Source organism: Spermophilus citellus, assembly GCF_964194105.1.
Source record: "Spermophilus citellus genome assembly, chromosome: 2".
In the NCBI taxonomy this organism is placed as follows: domain Eukaryota; kingdom Metazoa; phylum Chordata; class Mammalia; order Rodentia; family Sciuridae; genus Spermophilus; species Spermophilus citellus.
In genome coordinates this window covers 155,757,342-155,779,566 of record NC_138183.1, presented here as the reverse complement: position 1 = coordinate 155,779,566, position 22,225 = coordinate 155,757,342, and positions in this window count along the sequence as shown.

Genomic DNA, 22,225 nt, shown 5'->3' with positions numbered 1-22,225 from the left:
AAGGAGTGTGGTGTCTTTTGTCTTTTTCTTCTTTTTTTGGCATCACTAACTTCAGAGACAATTACTAAGTAGGTAACATACTTTTATTCAATAATTGTTTAGTTGGTGGTGGTCAATCTTTAACTGAGACCATCTTGAAGTTTATTTCTTGTAGATACTGAAGTTGGTAATTTAGATTTAGGTTTCAGTGACCTTTGGTATATAGTTTGGAGTACAATAAACTAGTTACTCTCCCTGGTCTCTAGGATGTTCAGTTCTGTGCGTAGGTAAATGGAGCTGTGTGACTACTTGGCACAGAATTAAGAAGAAAGTATTTGTTGGCTTAAGCAGTTTAATAGTAGGATTTGTTTCCATTGAGCCTGTTATTTTCAGGTGTCTTGCCGATATGAAAAGTTATTCAGTAGATTTGAAGATAATGATAGTACTGCTTTTCTGCACTTTATGGTTCAGATCTTTTCATTTTATTCATAGATGTTCTTGTCTTTGAATAATCATTTTCTCTTATGGTAGCTTTTTAGGGGAACCCTTGAAGTTCCAGTGAATCTTTTTCACTTGTTTCACCTAGTTGAAAATAACCAAACCAAATACTATGTAAAGCAACAGAATGAGACAGCCCTACTGGAGTAGCCCCAAAATCATCAACTCCACCATTCCCCATTCAATCAATTTTTATACCACTTTTTCCATATCCATTGCCACCATGGTAGAATGGGCAATCATCTGAACAGGATTATTCCAACAGCACTCTCTTTTTTTCTTCCAGCCTGCCTCAAATTTGTTTTATATACTGTAAAACTTTGGGATATAAATCTTTTGTGATTTACCTGAATTACACCTCCAAGGCCTCTTTAAATATGAAATTCTTAACCTAATATGACCCCTCACTTTGGTTTCTGCCTACTTCAATCCCCTCTCATCACTCTGCCTCATTAGCCCTCAGGAACTGTCCACTGATCAGTTGAAGCGTGACGTCCTTTAGAGAGCCCTTCCAGAACTCCAAAATCTAGATTGTCAATTTATGTATTCCTATTGTGCCTTGTATTTCTTATTAAAGACTTTTTACTGTACTACAATTTTATCTTCCTTCAGACAGTTCTATGAAGACAGTGACCTATCATATCTTATTCACCAGATAAGAATTTCCAGAGGGCTGGGGATATGGCTCAAGTGGTAGCGCGCTCGCCTGGCATTCGTGCGGCCCGGGTTCGATCCTCAGCACCACATACAAACAAAGATGTTGTGTCTGCTGAAAACTTAAATAAATAAATAAATAAATTCTCTCTCTCTCTCTCTCTCTCTTAAAAAAAAAAAAAAAAAAAGAATTTCCAGAATCCAAGACTTGGCATATATATAATATTGATAAGCTTCTGATGCAAAGAAAGAACAATGGTCAATTGAGTAAGGAAAATGAGAATTTAACAAACTTTTTTGAATAGATTGCATAAACCTGAATCATAGTTGCATTCTGTCTTAAAATGATATATTTTTTGCTTCAAATTCATTCTTAGACCTATTAATTTTCTCAGGTTTCAGTTTCAGTAAGTTGTAAATCTGTAATTATGAATGACAAAGATTTTCAAAAATTGTGTATTAATTTGGTTTTGGAATTATGGTTCTATTAACTTTGTAAAATGAATTGGTAAGCTTATCTTTTTCTAAGTCCAGGGGATAACTGAATCTATCCAAGATTTATTTGAGCTCATTTATACAATTATGTGGCTCTGCCTTAGAAGTAGCTCTTTAATTCTTGTCTCAATTTTCTCTATGATCACTGATCTATACAGATTTTTTACTTTCTCAGGAGTCAATTTGGATAATTTACATTTCTAGAAAACCATTCCTTTATCCAAATTTATTGTTTAGTTGAATATAGTGTTTATTTCATAAAACTCCCCATGTTTCTACTTATAGTCTCTTATTAGTTCCTGATTATTTTTTATGTTCCCACCATACTTACTTGTGAGAGGCTCTACTACTGACATACATTCTACATTTATTTTTGTTAAAAGCTCCCCATGGTAGTATTACTTTTGTTACAATGACTTCAGGGAGACTCCAATAAGGGGAAAAAAAACAAACCCTATTATTCCCATAGCTACTATTTCTAGAGCTCTTCACTTCTTTATCTAGATCAATTTATACTTTGATATTAATCTTCTGCCTGAAAAACTTCCTTTAATATTTCTCATATGCAGGTTTGAAGTCTCATTCACTTTGATTTTCAAAATACATTTTTGCTGGGTATAGAATTCTAAGTTGGCTCCTCCTCCAGAAGATGGCGGCGGGAAGTGAGTAAGCCGCTCTGTGCCCCGCGCCGCCGCGTCTGAAAAGATGAGGTAAAGATCATTAAAGGAGATCTGTCGACAAAAACCCAGCACTGTGTCAAGAAAGGGGCCTAGGTGGAGTGAATCCGCCACTAATCCAGCCAAGGTGAAGGGAGTCCATCACGACTTCAGCGCGAGCAGTAAGGCTGCAGCCCCAGCTGCACGGCTCTATCGGCCCCATCTCCTTCCCCGTTCCGCCTCTCCGCCTTGCTTCTTTCTCCCCAGCTGTCTCTCCTCCCAAGCTCAGTCTCTAAATTTAGATCTCAATTTCTTTCCCCCACCCCGCCCGCTCTCCTGCGTGTCCGGGCACCCGGACCGCACGGCCCTTAGGCGCCGCTTCCCCTCCCCCAACCCGCACCCCCTCCCCGGGGGTCCCAAAGGCCGCTGCTGCCGCCGCCGCAGCCGCCGCCGCCTCCGCCTCCCGCGGAGCACCATAGAGCAGACTCTTCACCGCACGAATGAGCTGCCGAATTATATGAAACAGCTGATAAGATGAGTGACAATTTAAAATCCAAGTGATCCGAGAACACGCATTGAGCTCTGACCCGCTGAATTCAAACTCCCGGTCACCTGCTTCCCGCAGACAAACAGCTATGACTCGGCATTAACTCATCCGGCTGAAACAACTGGTCAGCCCTTCTCATCATATGAAGGTAAATGCCTACCGAGCCTTCATAAGTAGTGGCCACAGGTTTGAAACGGGGCTTGGGAGAGAAGGACCCACCGTTGAATTGGTCGCCCGGCAAAGGGAAACGACGTCATCAGACTGCTGCAGAGGAGATAACTTCATGGAAACAGGTGTGTGATCCCATAGCCTTGCCTCTCCACACATCGGGAAAACCTTAAGGCCCCTCCCAGCTCTCCCGTAAGGGCCCCTCCCAGCTCTCCCGTGAGTGCTACAGCCAGCCCCAGGGAATCAGAGGTGGTGCGCGACCCGCGGAGCGGAACTACCGCTCCCACCAGGGGGGAAGTGGCTACCGGAGGGCAAGTAAAATCCGCTGAGGATTCTCAGCCCCAAACTCTACAAACTTAGGGTCTGAGGGAATGGCAAACTGGAAGAGTGTGCCCAGTCGTTCATGAAAACAGGGCTCCCGGGAACACCAGACTTGGCATGTAGCCAGTATTGTGGTGAGAGGGGCCTGGCTAGAGAAAAAGTGGGAAGTGACTAGACACAAGAGGAGGCCCTAGACACTCAGGATTGGAGACTCGCCCAGTCTGGGAGGAGCTGCTGCACAGTGATTGGTTCACGCGTATTGACAGGAGAAACTTGACCTGGTGGGCACAGCGCCATCTACTGGAAGAGAAGTTAATCAAACTCTAAGACGGCATTTATTAGGTTTTTTTTTTTTTAATTTTTTTTTCTATTTTTCTTTTCTTTTTCTTTTCTCTTTTTTTTGATTTGGGTTTTTCTTTCATTTTCATTTTTTTCTCTCTTGTTGTTTTATTAATTTTTTTTTACAAAATATTTTTTTTTAATTTTTTTTCTACTAATTTAAATTTAATTTTTTTTAAATTATTATTATTTTTTTTAAATTTTTTTCTTTTTTAGTTCCTATTCTTTTTCTTCTTTAGTCTTTTCATCTTTCTTATCCCCCCTTTTTTCCTTGAATTCTACCTGCCTACTCTCATTCTCTTTAGAGACTTCTTCGCTTCCCTTCAAATACCTTTTCTCCCAAGCATCAAATTAATCTATAGGAGTAAACAGTAACTCAGCAGTCAAACAGAACAAGAAGCAACATGAGCAGCTTCAAAAAACAAGGAAGAAAAGGAGTACAAACAATGCAGGACAGCCTAAATATTCAGGAGGACCTAGAGTCATCAGAAAAATGGTCATATAAAGAACTCAAGGAACACCTAAGACAGATGGAATGGAACCTTAAAGAGGATACAAGGCAGCAAATTCAAGCAGCGAAAGAACACATTGAGAATGCATTTCATAAACAGATAAAAGAAGAAGTTAAGCATCTTTATCAGGAGATAGAGATTATAAAAAATAATCAAACAATAATTCTAGAAATGAAGGAAACTATAAACCAAATTAAAAACTCAATTGAGAGTATCACTAACAGAGTGGAGCAAGTAGAAACCAGAACGTCAGATAATGAAGACAAAATATACCATCTTGAAAAGACTCTAGCCAACTCAGAAAGGCTGGTAAAAAATCACGAGAAAAACATCCAAGAGTTATGGGATAACATGAAGAAACCAAACTTACGAGTCATCGGGATAGAAGAAGGTACAGAGATTGAAACCAAGGGAATGAGAAACCTACTGAATGAAATAATTACAGAAAACTTTCCAGAAATAAAAAAGGAAACAGATATACAAATTGAAGATGCATACAGGACACCGAGCACACAAAATCACAGTAGACCAACGCCAAGACACATTGTTATGAAGATATCCAATATACAGAACAAAGAGAAAATATTAAAAGCTACAAGAGAAAGGAGACAGATTACATTTAGGGGTAAACCAATACGGTTAACCACGGATTTTTCATCACAGACACTGAAAGCAAGAAGGTCATGGAACAATGTATTTCAAACACTGAAAGACAATGGATGCCAACCAAGAATTCTGTATCCAGCAAAATTAAGCTTCAGGTATGACAACGAACTAAAAATCTTTCATGATAAACAAAAGTTAAAAGAATTTGCAGCCAGAAAACCAGCATTGCAAAGCATTTTGAGCAAAACACTACAAGAAGAAGAAATGAAAAACAATAACCAAAACCATCAGTGGGAAGTGCCTCAGTAAAGACAGAGGGCGAGGGGAAAGACAATCATGGAGAAACAAACAAAAATTTTTTTAAAAAAAGGATAAACAATCAAACATGGATGGAAGTTCAAACCACATATCAATAGTAACTCTGAATGTTAATGGCTTAAACTCTCCAATAAAGCGACATAGGCTGGTATCATGGATTAAAAAAACAAATCCAACAATATGCTGCCTCCAGGAGACACATCTGATTGGAAAAGACATACACAGGCTGAAGGTGAAAGGATGGGAAAAAATATACCACGCACACGGTCCTCGCAAGCAAGCAGGGGTGGCCATCCTCATATCGAATAAAATCGACTTCAAGACTAAGTTAATCAAAAGGGATAAAGAAGGTCATTATATACTGTTAAAAGGAACCATTCACCAACAAGACATAACAATTATCAATATTTACGCACCAAATAATGGTGCTGCGACATTCATAAAACAAATTCTCCTCAAATTCAAGAATCAAATAGACCACAACACAATAATTATGGGAGACTTCAACACACCTCTCTCACCATTGGACAGATCCTCCAAACAAAAGTTAAATAAAGAAAGTATAGAACTCAATACCACAATCAATAACCTAAACTTAACTGACTTATATAGAATATATCAACCATCATCAAATGGATATACTTTTTTCTCAGCAGCACATGGATCCTTCTCAAAAATAGACCATATATTATGCCATAGGACAACCCTCAGTAAATATAAAGGAGTGGAGATAATACCATGCATTTTATCTGATCATAATGGAATGAAACTGGAAATCAATGATAAAGGAAGGAAGGAAAAATCCTACATCACATGGAAAATGAACAATATGCTACTGAATGATCAATGGGTTACAGAAGACATAAAGGAGGAAATCAAAAAATTCTTAGAGATAAATGAAAATACAGACACAACATATCGGAATCTATGGGACACAATGAAAGCAGTTTTAAGAGGAAAATTCATCGCCTGGTGGTCATTCCTCAAAAAAAAAAGAAACCAAAAAATAAATGAACTCACACTCCAACTCAAAGCCCTAGAAAAGGAAGAGCAAAACAACAGCAAATGTAGCAGAAGGCAAGAAATAATTAAAATCAGAGCGGAAATCAATGAAATTGAAACAAAAGAAACTATTGAAAAAATTAACAAAACTAAAAGTTGGTTCTTCGAAAAAATAAATAAGATCGACAGACCTTTAGCCATGCTAACGAAGAGAAGAAGAGAGAGAACTCAAATTACTAACATACGGGATGAAAAAGGCAATATCACAACAGATGCTACAGAAATACAGAAGACAATTAGAAATTATTTTGAAAACCTATATTACAATAAAATAGAGGATAGTGAAGACATCGATAAATTTCTTAAGTCATATGATTTGCCCAGACTGAGTCAGGAGAATACACACAATCTGAACAGACCAATATCAATGGATGAAATTAAAGAAGCCATCAAAAGACTACCAACCAAGAAAAGCCCAGGACCGGATGGGTATACAGTGGAGTTTTACAAAACCTTTAAAGAAGAATTAATACCAATACTTTTCAAGTTATTTCAGGAAATAGAAAAAGAGGGAGCTCTTCCAAATTCATTCTATGAGGCCAACATCACCTTGATTCCGAAACCAGACAAAGACACCTCAAAGAAAGAAAACTACAGACCAATATCTCTAATGAACCTAGATGCAAAAATCCTCAATAAAATTCTGGCGAATCGAATACAAAAACACATCAAAAAAATAGTGCACCATGATCAAGTAGGATTCATCCCTGGGATGCAAGGATGGTTCAACATACGGAAATCAATAAATGTTATTCACCACATCAATAGACTTAAAGATAAGAACCATATGATCATCTCGATAGATGCAGAGAAAGCATTCGACAAAGTACAGCATGCCTTTATGTTCAAAACATTAGAAAAATTAGGGATAACAGGAACTTACCTTGACATTGTAAAAGCTATCTATGCTAAGCCTCAGGCTAGCATCATTCTGAATGGACAAAAGTTGAAGGCATTCCCTCTAAAATCCGGAACAAGACAGGGATGCCCTCTATCTCCACTTCTATTCAATATAGTTCTCGAAACACTGGCCAGAGCAATTAGACAGACAAAAGAAATTAAAGGCATAAAAATTGGAAAAGAAGAACTTAAATTATCACTATTTGCAGATGACATGATTCTATACCTAGAAGACCCAAAAGGGTCTACAAAGAAACTACTAGAACTAATAAAGGAATTCAGCAAAGTGGCAGGATATAAAATCAACACGCATAAATCAAAGGCATTTCTGTATATCAGCGACAAAACTTCTGAAATGGAAATGAGGGAAAACACTCCATTCACAATATCCTCAAAAAAAATAAAATACTTGGGAATCAACCTAACAAAAGAGGTGAAAGATTTATACAATGAAAACTACAGAACCCTAAAGAGAGAAATAGAAGAAGATCTTAGAAGATGGAAAATATACCCTGTTCATGGATAGGCAGAACTAACATCATCAAAATGGTGATATTACCAAAAGTTCTCTATAGATTTAATGCAATGCCAATCAAAATCCCAACGGCATTTCTTGTAGAAATAGATAAAGCAATCATGAAATTCATATGGAAAAATAAAAGACCCAGAATAGCAAAAGCAATTCTAAGCAGAAAGTGTGAGTCAGGCGGTATAGCGATACCAGATTTCAAACTATATTACAGAGCAATAGTGACAAAAACAGCATGGTACTGGTACCAAAACAGGCGGGTGGACCAATGGTATAAAATAGAGGATACAGAGACTAATCCACAAAGTTACAACTATCTTATATTTGATAAAGGGGCTATAAGCATGCAATGGAGGAAGGATAGCATCTTCAACAAATGGTGTTGGGAAAACTGGAAATCCATATGCAACAAAATGAAACTGAATCCCTTTCTCTCGCCATGCACAAAAGTTAACTCAAAATGGATCAAGGAGCTTGATATCAAATCAGAAACTCTGCGTCTGATAGAAGATAAAGTTGGCTCCGATCTACAGATTGTGGGGTCAGGCTCCAAATTCCTTAATAGGACACCCATAGCACAAGAGTTAACAACTAGAATCAACAAATGGGACTTAATTAAACTTAAAAGTTTTTTCTCAGCAAAAGAAACAATAAGAGAGGTAAATAGGAAGCCTACATCCTGGGAACAAATTTTTACGCCTCACACTTCAGATAGAGCCCTAATATCCAGAGTATACAAAGAACTCAAAAAATTAGACAATAAGATAACAAATAACCCAATCAACAAATGGGCCAAGGACCTGAACAGACACTTCTCAGAGGAGGATATACAATCAATCAACAAGTACATGAAAAAATGCTCTCCATCTCTGGCAGTCAGAGAAATGCAAATCAAAACCACCCTAAGATACCACTCCAGTAAGATTGGCAGCCACTATGAAGTCAAACAACAACAAGTGCTGGTGAGGATGTGGAGAAAAGGGTACACTTGTACATTGCTGGTGGGACTGCAAATTGGTGCGGCCTATTTGGAAAGCAGTTTGGAGATTCCTGGGAAAGCTGGGAATGGAACCACCATTTGACCCTGCTATTGCCCTTCTCGGACTATTCCCTGAAGACCTTAAAAGAGCATGCTACAGGGACACTGCCACATCAATGTTCATAGCAGCACAATTCACAATATCTAGACTGTGGAACCAACCCAGATGCCCTTCAATAGATGAATGGATAAATAAATGTGGCATCTATACACAATGGAGTACTCTGCAGCAATAAAAAATGACAAAATCATAGAATTTTCAGGGAAATGGATGGCACTAGAGCAGATTATGCTTAGTGAAGCTAGCCAAACCCTAAAAAACAAATACCAAATGTCTTCTTTGATATAATGAGAGCAACTATGAACAGAGCAGGGAGGAAGAGTAAGAAGAAAAGATTAACATTAAACAGAGACTTGAGATGGGAGGGAAAGGGAGAGAAAAGGGAAATTGCATGGAAATGAAGGGAGACCCTCATTGCTAAACAAAATTACATATAAGAGGTTGTGAGGGGAATGGGAAAATAAACAAAGAGAGAAATGAATTACAGTGGATGGGGTAGAGAGAGAAGTTGGGAGGGGAGGGGAGGGGGGATAGTAGGGGATAGGAAAGGTAGCAGAATACAACAATTACTATTAGGGCATTATGTAAAATTGTGGATGTGTAACCGACGTGATTCTGCAATTTGCATTTGGGGTAAAAACTGGGAGTTCATAACCCACATCAATCTAATGTATGAAATATGATATGTCAAGAGCTTTGTAATGTTGTGAACAACCAATAAAAAAAAAAAAACAAGAATTCTAAGTTGATGGATTTAAATTTTTTTTTAATACTTAAATGTTGCTCCATTGTGCTTTTACTTGTTTCATGTGAGAAATCTGCTATTGGGTATATAATGTGTCATTTTTCTCTGGCTGGTTTTGAGCAATAGATCATAGTGTGCTTTGATGTACTTTTGTTTGTGTCATTTATGCTTACACTACATTGAGCTGCATGCATCTGTAGGTTTATAGTTTCATCAAATTTTGGCCATGATTTGAATTATTTTTGGTATACTTTCCTTGGGAACTCCAATTGCATTTATCTGAGATTGCTTCATTTGTTCCAGAGTTAATTGTTATTTTTCAGATTAATTTTCCTATTCATGTTTCATTTTGAATAGTTTGCCTTGCTATACTTGAACTTCACTAATCCTTTTTTCTGTGGTGTCCAATTAGCCATAATTTATATATTCATCATCTTATGCCTTGTAGGTTTTTTCCTTCATAAGTTGGATTCAGATCTTTATCTTTGCTGTCTCTACTTAAGTTTTTTGAATGTAGGCAATACAGTTTATAACACTTTTTAATGTCTATGCTAATTCTATATTCTTGTTAGTTCTGGGTTGGTTTTTATTGGTTTGCAGACTCCTATTGGATGTATTTTTCCCACTCCTTTGTATCACTTGTAATTTTGATTATGTGCTGGGCATTTTAAATTTTACTATATTAGATGATTAATATTTTTGTATTCTTGAACTTTGTTCTAGGACACAGTTAAAGTTAAATAGAAACCGTTGTTTCCCTTCAAGATTTGCTTTTAATATTGCTTGGTAGTATTCAAAAAGTATTTGGTACAAGGTTAATTACTGAGGCTAGACTCTCCTGAATATTCTAATAGGTGCCTTATGAGTTATGAAATTTTCTACTCTGGTTTGAGAACAGACACTGATTCTGTTCTTAGATGAGTGTGTTTCTTCTAATTCTTCGGGGGAAATTCCTTCCCCAGCCTTGTATAGTTTTTTCAAGCCTATACGCTAATCAGTACTCTCAAGAATACTGGAGAAAACCCTTTGGGGTTTCTTGCAGTTCCCTTCTCATGTTTACCGCACTTCAGTTCTGAGTGTAGGGCATTCCAGCTGCCACGGTTTCCCTGGACCCCCATCTGTTTCTTCTCAATTTCAGGAAGTTTCCCAGGCTCTGCCTACCCCGTGCCCAACCCTTCTAGACTACAACCTGAAAATCTCCTCAAGGTAGCAAGCTGAGGCAATTGGACTCACCTCATTTGTTTCTCATTTCTCAGGGTTCATTGTCTTCTGTTCCTGATGTCTGGGTCTTGTTTTAATGTATTTTGCCTTTGTATTAGTTTAGGAAAGAGGGCATATCTGATCCCTGTTACTTTATCTTGGTCAGAAATGGAAGTTTATGCTTGGGTTTTGATGTAAGAGTACTCACTAGTTATCACCAAATGTCTATTTTTAGGTTTGATTTTTTTTGCCCTTGAGTTATTAAAGGGAGTCTTTTCATTTATTGCAATAGTTTGGATCTGGATGTCTACTTAAAGGCCCACATGTTAAAGACTTTATTCTCAGCTTGACACTATTTGGAAGTGGTAGAGCCTAGGGGAGGATTTAGGTCATTTGGAGCATTCCCTCAAAGGGGAATCTCTTCCTCTTTTTCTTTGCTGGCCTTCCATACTCTGTACTCCCCTCCCCCTTTAGGTACAATCTTGCTATACACCCAGAAGCAACAGGGACAACTAAGCATAGACTGAAACCCCCATTAGTCAAAATAAGTTTTTTTCTCTTTTTAAGTTCATTTTCTTATGTATTCTGTTAGTAGTGGAAAGCTGACTAACATAATTAGAAATTATATTCTTCTCCAGTCTTCTGTTGTGGTTTCTAATTTTATAGCCCTATGAATAGAGAATGTGACCTTTGTGATAAAATCTTGTAAAGAGACTAAATAGGTTCCTATCTCATCTCTTAATTTTGAGAGAGATTAGTTAACATTGTCATTTTTCTGTGAGTTTTGCTTTATACATGCCAAAGCTATGCTAGTTGCAAAAGTTGTCTTTATCATGCACTATTAATTTTATGAATATAAAATATCCTTGATGTATTTTCAAGTTAATTCTATTTTGTTTTATATTATTATTATTGTCAACATCCTTATTTTCATTAATATTTTATTAGTATTAGGTATGTCTTTTGTACTGTTAATTGTTAGTATTTCTTTGTCATTTGATTTTAGGAGTTCCTCTTACATTTTCACACATTCCTGCTGTGCTCTCTTTCTTAAATATATATGCTTATAATATTGAGCCTCTATCCTTTGTTCTTTTTCTTCTATCTACTACAGAATTTCATAACCCTGGGTACAAACTGTAACTTCCTAGGAACCTCTCCAAAAAAGTACCTAATCTTTATCCTAGAATCTCAGGAAGGGAAGAGGTTTGTATCAGTATTATTTTTTAAATTTTTTATTTGTCCTTCTTAATTGTGCATGACAGCAGAATGCATCTCAATTCATCGTACACAACTGGAGTGTAACATTTCAATTCTCTGGTTGTACATAGTATAGAGACATACCATTGTGCAGTCATGTATGTACCTAGGGTAATGTTGTCATCTCATTCCACCATCTTTCCTATCCTCATAACCCCCCAATCCTATCCTTTGCCCAATCCCAAATTCCTCCATTCTTCCCATGTCCCCCCCTCCCGCCAATCTTAGATCAGCGTCCACTAATCAGACAAAACATTCAGCCTTTAGTTTTTTGGGATTGGCTTACTTTGCTTAGCATAATATTCTCCCAACTCCATCCATTTACCTGCAAGTGCCATAATTTTATTCTCTTTTAATGCTGAGTAATATTCCATTATGTATACTACAGTGTCTTTATCCATTCATCTATTGATGGGCATTGAGGTTGGTTCTACAGTTTAGCTATTGTGAATTCAGCTGCTATAAACATTGGTGTGGCTTTGTCACTATAGTATGCTGATCTTAAATCCTTTGGGTATAGACAGAGGAGTGGGATAGCTGGGTCAAATGGTGGTTCTATTCCAAATTTCCTGAGGAATCTCCACACTGCTTTCCAAAGTGGTTGCACCAATTTGCAGTCCCACCAGCAATGTATGTGTGTATCTTTTCCTTCACATCCTCTCCAACACTTACTATAGCTTATATTCTTAATTCCTGCCATTCTGACTGGGGTGAGATGAAATCTTAGAGTAGTTTTGACTTGCATTTCTCTAATTACTAAAGCTGTTAACACTTCTTTTATATTTGTTGATCGCTTATATATCTTCTTCTGAGAAGTGTCTGTTCAGTTCCTTAGCCCATTTATTGATTGGATTTTTTTAAAGAGAGAGGAGAGAGAGAGAGAGAGAGAGAGAGAGAGAGAGAGAGAGAGAGAGAGAGAGAGAGAGAATTTTTAATATTTATTTTTTAGTTCTCGGTGGACACAACATCTTTGTTGGTATGTGGTGCTGAGTATCGAACTCGGGCCGCACACATGCCAGGCGAGCGCGCTACCGCTTGAGCCACATCCCCAGCCCCTTGATTGGATTTTTTATTGAGTTTTTGAGTTCTTTATATATCCTGGAGATTAGTACTCTATCAGATATGTGGTAAAAATTTGCTCCCATACTGTAGGCTCTCTCTTCATCTCAATGATTGTGTCTTTTGCTGAGAAGAAGCTTTTTAGTTTGAGTCCATCTGTGTTATTGATTCTTGATTTTATTTCTTGTGCTTTAGGATTCTTGTTAAGAAAATCAGGCCTTATCAGACATGATGGAGATTTGGGCCTACTTTTTATTCTATTAAATGCAGGGTTTCTGGTCTAATTCCTAGGTACTTGATCCACTTTGTGTTGAGTTTTGTGCATGTGTGAGAGAGAGGTTTAGTTTCATTTTGCTGCATATGGATTTCTAGTTTTCCCAGCACCATTTGTTGAAGAGCCTGTCCTTTCTCCAGTGTATGTTTTTTGGTGCCTTTGTCTAATATAACTATATTCATGTGTGTTGGTCTCTTTATCTTCTATTTTGTACCTCTCTATATGTCTATTTTGGTGCCAATACCATACTGTTTTTGTTACTGTTGCTCTGTAGTATAGTTTAAGGTCTGATATTGTGATGCCTCCTGCTTCACTTTTCTTGCTAAGGATTGCTTTGGCTATTCTGGGTCTCTTATTTTTCCAGATGAATTTTATGATTGCTTTTTCGAGTTCTGTGATGAACATCATCAGGATTTTAATAGGAACTGCATTCAATCTGTATAACAGTTTTGGTAGTATGGCCATTTTGACAATATTAACTCTGCCTATCCAAGAACAAGGGAGATCTTTCTATCTTCTAAGTTTTTTTTTTCAATTGCCTTCTTTAGTGTTCTGTAGTTTTCATTGTAGAGGTCTTTTACCTCTTTTGTTAGATTGATTCCCAAGTATTTTATATGTTTTTTGAAGCTATTCAGTGGATTCATCACTTTTATATAGACATGCATTTGATTTATTGGTATTGATTTTATATCCTGGTACTTTTCTGAATTCATTTATTCATTCTAAAAGTTTTCTGGTAGAATTTTTTTGGATCTTCTAAATATAGGATTATATCTGTATTTTTTAAAAGGCTATAATATGCAATTAGGATTGAAAAATCTAGTGTCATACTATTTCTAATTGTCTAGTGTTTTAAATTACCAAGAATAAAAATTTATAGCTTCATATCAAGGAATCAACTGAAACAGTTGTTTCATCAGTCTAGATAAAATCAGAAAGTAGAACTAAGTGACATAGGGTGAGGAACTTATTATAGGGGTATAACTTTATTAAATTTTGATTGCTAATGGAGCAATCTACTGACCTGAAGACATCATAAGTCAGCCAGACTAGCAGTTGAAAAGGAAAGCTAAACAAGAACAAGAGCAGGAACAAACTAGAAACTTCTAGGAAAAAAATGGAGCTTGCATTTCTCTCTCATTGTTCCACCTTACTGACTTGGATGGCCCGAGCTGTACCTATCTTCAGTGCAGGACTCAGAAAGGTTAAAAGAGATGTGGCAAGAGCTGGAGGTTGAGTGTTCACACCAACATATGCCAGGAAATCAGCAAGCATTGTGCATGAGTCATCACAATGCCTAACCACTATTGTTTAGAGAATAAACATTATAGCTGCTACTTCCTTTATGACTTCCAAAGCCCAAGAAAATCTATTTTGTGGTCAACTGTATTGCACTTCTGACACTATCTACCTACAGTTAGGCCAAATTTCACAGATTAATGGTTTAGTTCTCTATGAGGCTGTCTTCAATTCAGACAACAGCCACAAGCTCAGGGATTCCCAGATCACCCACATTAAAGATGAACTGGCTTCAAATTAAGAGGCTCCCATTACCTCCTCAGATTCAAAATTTACTAGAAAGATTTATAGAATTCAGGAAAAAGCTATACTTGAGACTATAGTTTTTCTATTGCAAAAAGTTACAAATCAGCACCAACAAAAAGAGGTGATACATGGGCAGAGACCCAAAAGAGTCTCAAAAATGAAGCTTCCATGTCTTCTGCCAATGGAATCAGGATGCATCACCCTCAAGCACATCAATGCATTATTTCCAATCAAGAACTTTGAGTTTCAATGTCCAGAGTTTTTTATTGGAGTTTGTTAAATAGGTATCATTCATTGAATCCTGGCCCCATAATTAAACTCATTCTCCAGCCCCCTCCCATCCCAGGAGTTCAGACTGATATCATTCCTCTTCAAGCCCCAACCCTCTAATCACATGGTTGTCCTTTCTAGCATGCCAGATCTCCTCCTGAAACTCTCCATGCGTCACCTCTGTAGATAAACTATCAGGGCTTACCAGGAATAATGAAGACAGTCCTATCACTTGAATTGAATTTAGGCTTTCTCTCAGGAATTAGCAACATAGCTTTACTATACAACACCAGCTCTAAATAGGAATTGGACGGGGAAGGGAATTTTGTGAACTTACCTGAGTTGACGTAGTATAAGGCTATCACAACAGCATTTTATCTGACTCCTTTGTACCCCATCAAGAAAGTATCTTTAAGTCAATTTTCACATTTTTTGCTGCCTCTCTCCCACAATTTGTACACAGACCACCTCCATTGCTTTATTACAATCTCTTGGAGTCAGTTTTAGATGGCCATTTGTATTTTAAAATATGGTCCTTTATTTAAGAGAGCTGAACCCATAGGAGTAGAGAGTAGAATGGTGGTGACCAGAATTGGCAGTTGGGCATGTAGGTAGTAGATAAGGAAAAGTATAAAGTTTCAATTGAACAGGAGGAATAAGTTCTGGTGATCTACTGCACAGTATACTGACTGTAATTAATGTGCTGTGTCTTTCACAATAGCAAAAGGAAAATATTTTGAATGTCATATCCACAAAGAAATAATATTTGAGCCAATGGATATTTTAACTAGTCTGATTAGATGATTCCACAATACATATAAGTAACAAAATATCACATTGTACCCCATATATATACAGGATTATTATTTGTCAAATAAAAATAAAGTTAAAAAATAAAAATTCCGGGCTGGGGATGTGGCTCAAGCAGTAGCATGCTCGCCTGGCATGCGTGTGGCCCGGGTTCGATCCTCAGCACCACATACCAACAAAGATGTTGTGTCCTCCGAGAACTAAAAAATAAATATTAAAAATTCTCTCTCTCTCTCTCTCTCTCTCTCTCTCTCCTCTCTCACTCTCTCTTAAAAAAATTAAAAAAATAAAAATTCCTTCTATTTCTAAAATAATTTCTTGAGAACTGCCTTTACATTTGTGATTCTTCACATTTAATTAACTTTTGTTCCTTTCTTTTTTTTTCTTTTTAAGAGAGAGTGAGAAAGAATTTTAATATTTATTTTTTAGTTATCGACGGACACATCTTTGTTTTGTATGTGGTGCTGAGGATCGAACCTGGGCCGCATGCATGTCAGGCGAGCACGCTACCGCTTGAGCCACATCCCCAGCCCTTGCTCCTTTCTTAATTGATCACTCTTTCCTATTTCCTATTTCTATCATTATAGAATATAGTACAATAAATAAACCTGGTTTGTGTCTAGATTTTGGCACCAAAACAAAACAATAACAAAACTTTATTATGTGTGAGGACAAGTGCATGGATTACTGCATACATGACATACATTAAGGGCATCTGAGTGGCAAACCACTCCCCAGTGCTAGGCATGTGAGTGGCAAACCGCTTACCCCATAGGCACAGCCCTGGGCATGAGGCCTTGTGTTGCAGTCCCTGGGCTTGCTCCATGGCCTACTCCCCAATTAGTCGCTGCAAGGACAGTTGGCCAGAAATTGTATTGGTGACTGCCTGCAATCTGCTTAGCTACTGCCTGAATATATATACATAGTAACTGTGCAATAAAATCAGACCTGCTTCCTGCTTGGTCTGTGGAGGTCTTGATTAGTGACTCTGCAGCCATACTCTCCTCTACCCTGTTCCATGGACCTCCTCACTGGACAAGAGAGAGCCCACACAATTATGCTACTTTCTATAACATTAAATAAATTACATTTAAAAATTTACATTCCTATGGAGAAAGGAAAACGGTTGACAATTTAAAATCATATACATTGTATTTGGTTTAGGTCTTGGTATGTTGAAATGTAGATTGGAATAACTTTTCTTATAACTAGTATTTACTAGTCATTACTAGTCATTAACTAGTATTTACTACTGTGTTTTAATCCATTTATAACTGTTTTACAAAAGAGAAAATTGATAATTTCCCTAAGATTACACAATGATAGGAACTTAATTCATATCCAGTTAGTCTAATAATTCCAGAGATTAAGCTCAACTTTTACGCTTATTTTAATTATGTGTGACAGCATAATAGCAAAAGGTAGACAAAATTGCTTTTATGACTTAATGTTTAAAATTCTTGCATTTTGTGCTTAAAGTAATTGTTTCTTCTTATAATTTCAGTACTTTTTCCTCCGTGAATAATAGGAGTAACTCCTTATGCAACAATTATAGTTTCTGTTATCAAAAATGGAAAAAGAAATTGGACAGAATCATCATTATATTTATGCTAACAAAGATGTTTGAAATACAAAGAGATATTTTGATATACCAGTTAAAAATGTTTATTTGTATTTCCTTTTTTTTTAGTTTTTGGCAGACACAACATCTTTGTTTATATGTGGTGCTGGGGATCAAACCCGGGCGAGCCAGGCGAGCACGCTACTGCTTGAGCCACATCCCCAGCCCCTATTTGTATTTCTTTTAAAACTTTTTATTCCTTCAGATTAGAGAATACAGGGCTGGGGATGTGGCTCAAGCAGTAATGCGCTCGCCTGGCATGCGCGGGGCGTTGGGTTCAATCCTCAGCACCACATAAAAATAAAATAAAGATGTTGTGTCCACCGAAAAATAAATATTAAAAAAAAAGAATAGAGAATGCAATTCACATAGTTTCAAAATCCAAACTAAATTAATAGGTACATGTTGAGAACACTTGTTCCCACTCTTGTCTCTTGTAGCTCATTCCCTACCAGTTCCCCATAGGCAGTACTTTCTTAGTTTAAGTGTCCATCCAATGTTTCTTTATGAAAAAAACATTTGTATTTCCCCTCTTTTCTGTCACATGATTTTTTTTTTTCACTTAAAACAATTACAACCCAGAGGTTTGAGTTGTGATTATTCCAGAGCAATTTTTATGGCTCTGGTAAAGAATACAATTTGGAAAATCTATAGAATGATGATATTTTAATGTCTTACTTCCTTGCTTTATTTTGATATCAGTGAACATTATACTTCTCATTTTTTTAAAAAAATGAGAAGTATAATGTTCTCAAATTTCATTAATTTATATATATATTTTGCTTGAGAATCAAGAGTGTGGCCCAGTTCCTGGTAGCCAAAGTAAAAAATGCATTCATTCCATTTGTTACAGTTATCAATTTTGTAGAACAGATTTTATAGATGGGAAAATTAAAGCTGTTTCCTGATCTGTAAAAAGAAAACAACTCCAAACCCCAAATGAAATATTCTGACTTACAGTTTTGGAGGTTTCAGTCCATGGTCAGGTAGACCTACTGCTTTTGGGCCTGTGGGGAGGCAGCATATCACAAAAGGCAACAGGTAGTGGAACAAATGATCTCTCATGCTTAAGATGAAAGAGAATGGACAAAGGGGTTGATGCTCCCAATGACTGGAGAACTTGCCACTAGGACCCATCTCTGAAAGTTTCCACCACCTCTCCACAATGCCAAACTGGGGATCAAGCCTCTAACACATGGACCTTTTGGGGACATTTCAAACCCTAACTACAGCTATGTTCTTGCAGTGTTTGATAAACACTGAATACTCAGTATTTGTTGAACTGATTTGAGACAAAATACAATTCAAATTTCATAAAAACCTTTAGAGTGTCCATTTTGTACAATATGTTTTTCAAGATTACAAACTTATAGTGTACAGGATAAATCATTTTATTATTCTTTATTCATCTCTGAACTATTGGAAAGAAGTAAACAACAACATGTTAACATTTCTCAGATGCAGTTCCACAAAATAGGAAGAGATAGTATCAACCAGTAAATGATACTGCTTATTTTAAAATAAAATGGCTTTATTAACTATAGGACACTTTATGGGTGTGAGATCGTCTCATTACTTTGGTGATGATTAACAAGTATTACCACTATTACTGTATGGCTCTGTGCTAGACCTATAAAAGTATAAAAATAAATGTATTCTGTAAATTAAAATTTATCTTAACAGAATGGTCATAAAGCATATCAGATAAAGTTGGCAGGGTACACACTTGTTAACAATATTTATGCATTTGCTGTAAGAACATGAGAAACCAGGGTTCTCTTCCAGGTGGAAGTAAGGAGGAATTATTAAAGGGTTTGGAATGATTCTAAAGATGAACTATGGTTGTGGGGATCAATACTGGATTGATTATTACAGTCATCTTTTCTCAGAAGGTGGGAGTAAAGTGGAGTTGGGGTAGACACTGGTACGAAATTAACAGCAACAACAACAAAAAATAAAATTAAAAGCCATGTGAATATTCACAATAGCCAAAATGCTGGAAGCAACCTGAGTGTCCATAGAAGGGTGAATAAACAAACAAAATATAGTATGTATGTATAATGGAATATTAGTATGCCTTAAAAAGGTAGGAATTTCTGGTACCTCTACTATTAAATGAAACTTGAGGACATTATACTAAGTGAAATAAGTCACAAAAAGACAAATACTATATGGATCTACTTATGTGGTATCTAGTGTCATTAAATTCAGAGACAGAAAGTAGAATGGTGGTTGCCAGGGGCTGCCATGCTGGATGGGTAGAGTTGGGGAGTTGAATTATCAGTTCCAAGTTGCAGTTTGGGAAAATGAAAGAGTTGTGTTAAACTAATGGCAGTGATGTTTGCACAATATGAAGATATTTCATACCACCATGCTATATACTGGAAATAGTTAAAATGGTACATTTTATTACAATTAAGAAGATTTAAAAAAATAAAAAAAGTAGTGATCTCAAAAGAAAAAAAAAGGGGGGTGGGTGGGAGCATTTGTGTGGCCTTGGTTATGTCATGGTCTTAGATTCAGTTGGGAACATTAGTCTGATTCTCAGCACTGGGGGGGCCTGTTTCCTTGGAAACCAAAATTAAGATAAATGTGGAATGCTGTGTTTGAAATCACTTTATCTGAATTTCTGCACCTGGGTTGAAAACAGAGGCTGCTTCTCCCACACAGTGACCCACAAGGCTAACATTCTTTAAGCAAGAGGAAATGTTCTGTTTTTCACTGAAAAGACTTCAAAGTTTTCCATACTCTGATTTTAGAAAACAAGACTTCTAGGCACCATGTCCTTAAGTTAATTAACAAAAGAAGTCCTTATAAGTTCACGGCAGAATTGAAAAAGTAGTCTCTAAATGGAGTAATGTGGCTTTGGGATAAATGCTGTCAGGAAAGGGAAAGGGAAAAAAATGATTCCAAGATAGGATCAGCTTGCCTTCAGAGTCTAGGGCCTTTGATTCTGTGTCAGGCCTCTTTCTTACATACGGAGTTTAAATTAGGGAATTCAATACATGCATCATTTGGGATATTAATGTTTCTTACCAATCTAATGATATTATACACTAAACAAAAAACCTTAATTTTACAGTTTAATACTAGTCATCTAAATTGTGTTTATTATTATAACAAATGTATATTACTATCTCTGAATAAAATGGAAATTTCCAAAAAGTCCACACCTCATTTTCAGTACTCAGTATTTAAAAATTATGAACACAAATTTTTAGGACATAATATCTTAAATATGAATACCACCACTGAAGATGAAATTTGAACTAGTCAATGTTATAATAGTAACATGGAAAAAAAGGTGTTTGAAAATTTAAAGAAATAATACTTTAGGATCATAATAAGAAGCCCAGTTGATAAGTTTCTGTACTTGAATTGATTCTATTTTCTATGAATCAAGTTGGAAACTAAATGGGGAGGAGGAGACTATTTCTTATAAAGTAGGCTACAAGAGAAAATAAAGCTATAGCAGAATAATATGATTCATTGGGCAGTGTGGTTACAATGTATATACGTGTTGTCTACAATAAAAGTCTTTATACATATAATCTGTGCACACGGTTTGATGATTCTTCAAAGAGTGTTTCTCTGGATCCTGGTAGGTGGTGGGTTGAGTACACCAAAGGAACAGAAGGTGAAACCCAGTACACTCAAAGCTCTGATGAGGCAACAAAGTTTCTCTCTCACAAAACCAGCTCTTCAGGTAGGAATTACTGAACGATGGACCATAAGCTCTGTAATTACGGGCATTAAGGCTTTCAGAAATATACAGAGGATATAATTCAAGATTGAGATCAACATTTGTGCCAAAGTGTCCTTTTCACACAAATTTGCCGCTGAATAGCCAAAATTTAAGAGACCCACAGAATTTGACACTCCGGCAGATTGATCCTGTGGTGGCCACCTCTACAGGAAAAGACGCAAATGAAAGCTGTCATGGGAGATTAAAGATACTTTGATCAAAACCGGAAAAGTTGACAGACCAGGCAGAACTGTTTCAGTTCATTTTAATTTAGTCGACTGCACACGATTTATTTATTTTATTTTTTGTAACCAGGGATTGAACTCAGGTGTGTTTAATCACTGAGCCACATCCCCAGGCCACCCCCCTCCCCCATCCCTTTATTATTATTTTTGAGAATTTTTAAGGGTGGAGTAGGAAGTCGTCATTACCACTGACATTTAGCAGCTGAACTGAAACAAGGCCCAGATCCCTCCACAAGGAATACTTAGCTAACGAAGGAAAAGGAACTTTGATAGAACACCTGATACATGAGAAGTGATCTCTCTGACAATAGCTCATTTAAGGATTTCTAAATGAGAATAGTGGAAGTGTCTTTGTGGCCTAAAGTAGCTCTTCGGTTCCAAGTAAAAGAAAAATACTTGTAGGTGAAAGGGAGGGGCAAATAAGAAAAAAGAAGGGGGAGATAAAAAGGGAAAGATTTTTTAAAAAATCGCAAATAACTAGGTCTTTTCAACCAGTCCAAATAAAAAGAATTCTTTTTCCATTCTGCGGTTTAGAACTAATCAAAACTCAGGAAATAACTCTGGGAAGCAAACAAACTTAGCCATGAAAAACATGCGCGTCTAGTACATCCGAAAAACACGTGGCGGGGGTGGGAACTCGCGGCTCCGCTCCGGGACTCGCAGTCCCGTCGGCCCTTTCGGCGGCCGAGCCCGGCGGCGGAGGGCGGGCGGGCGCGAGGGCTGCCGGGACCTGTGGTCCTCGCTCAGCGCCTCCCCGCGGGTTTGCG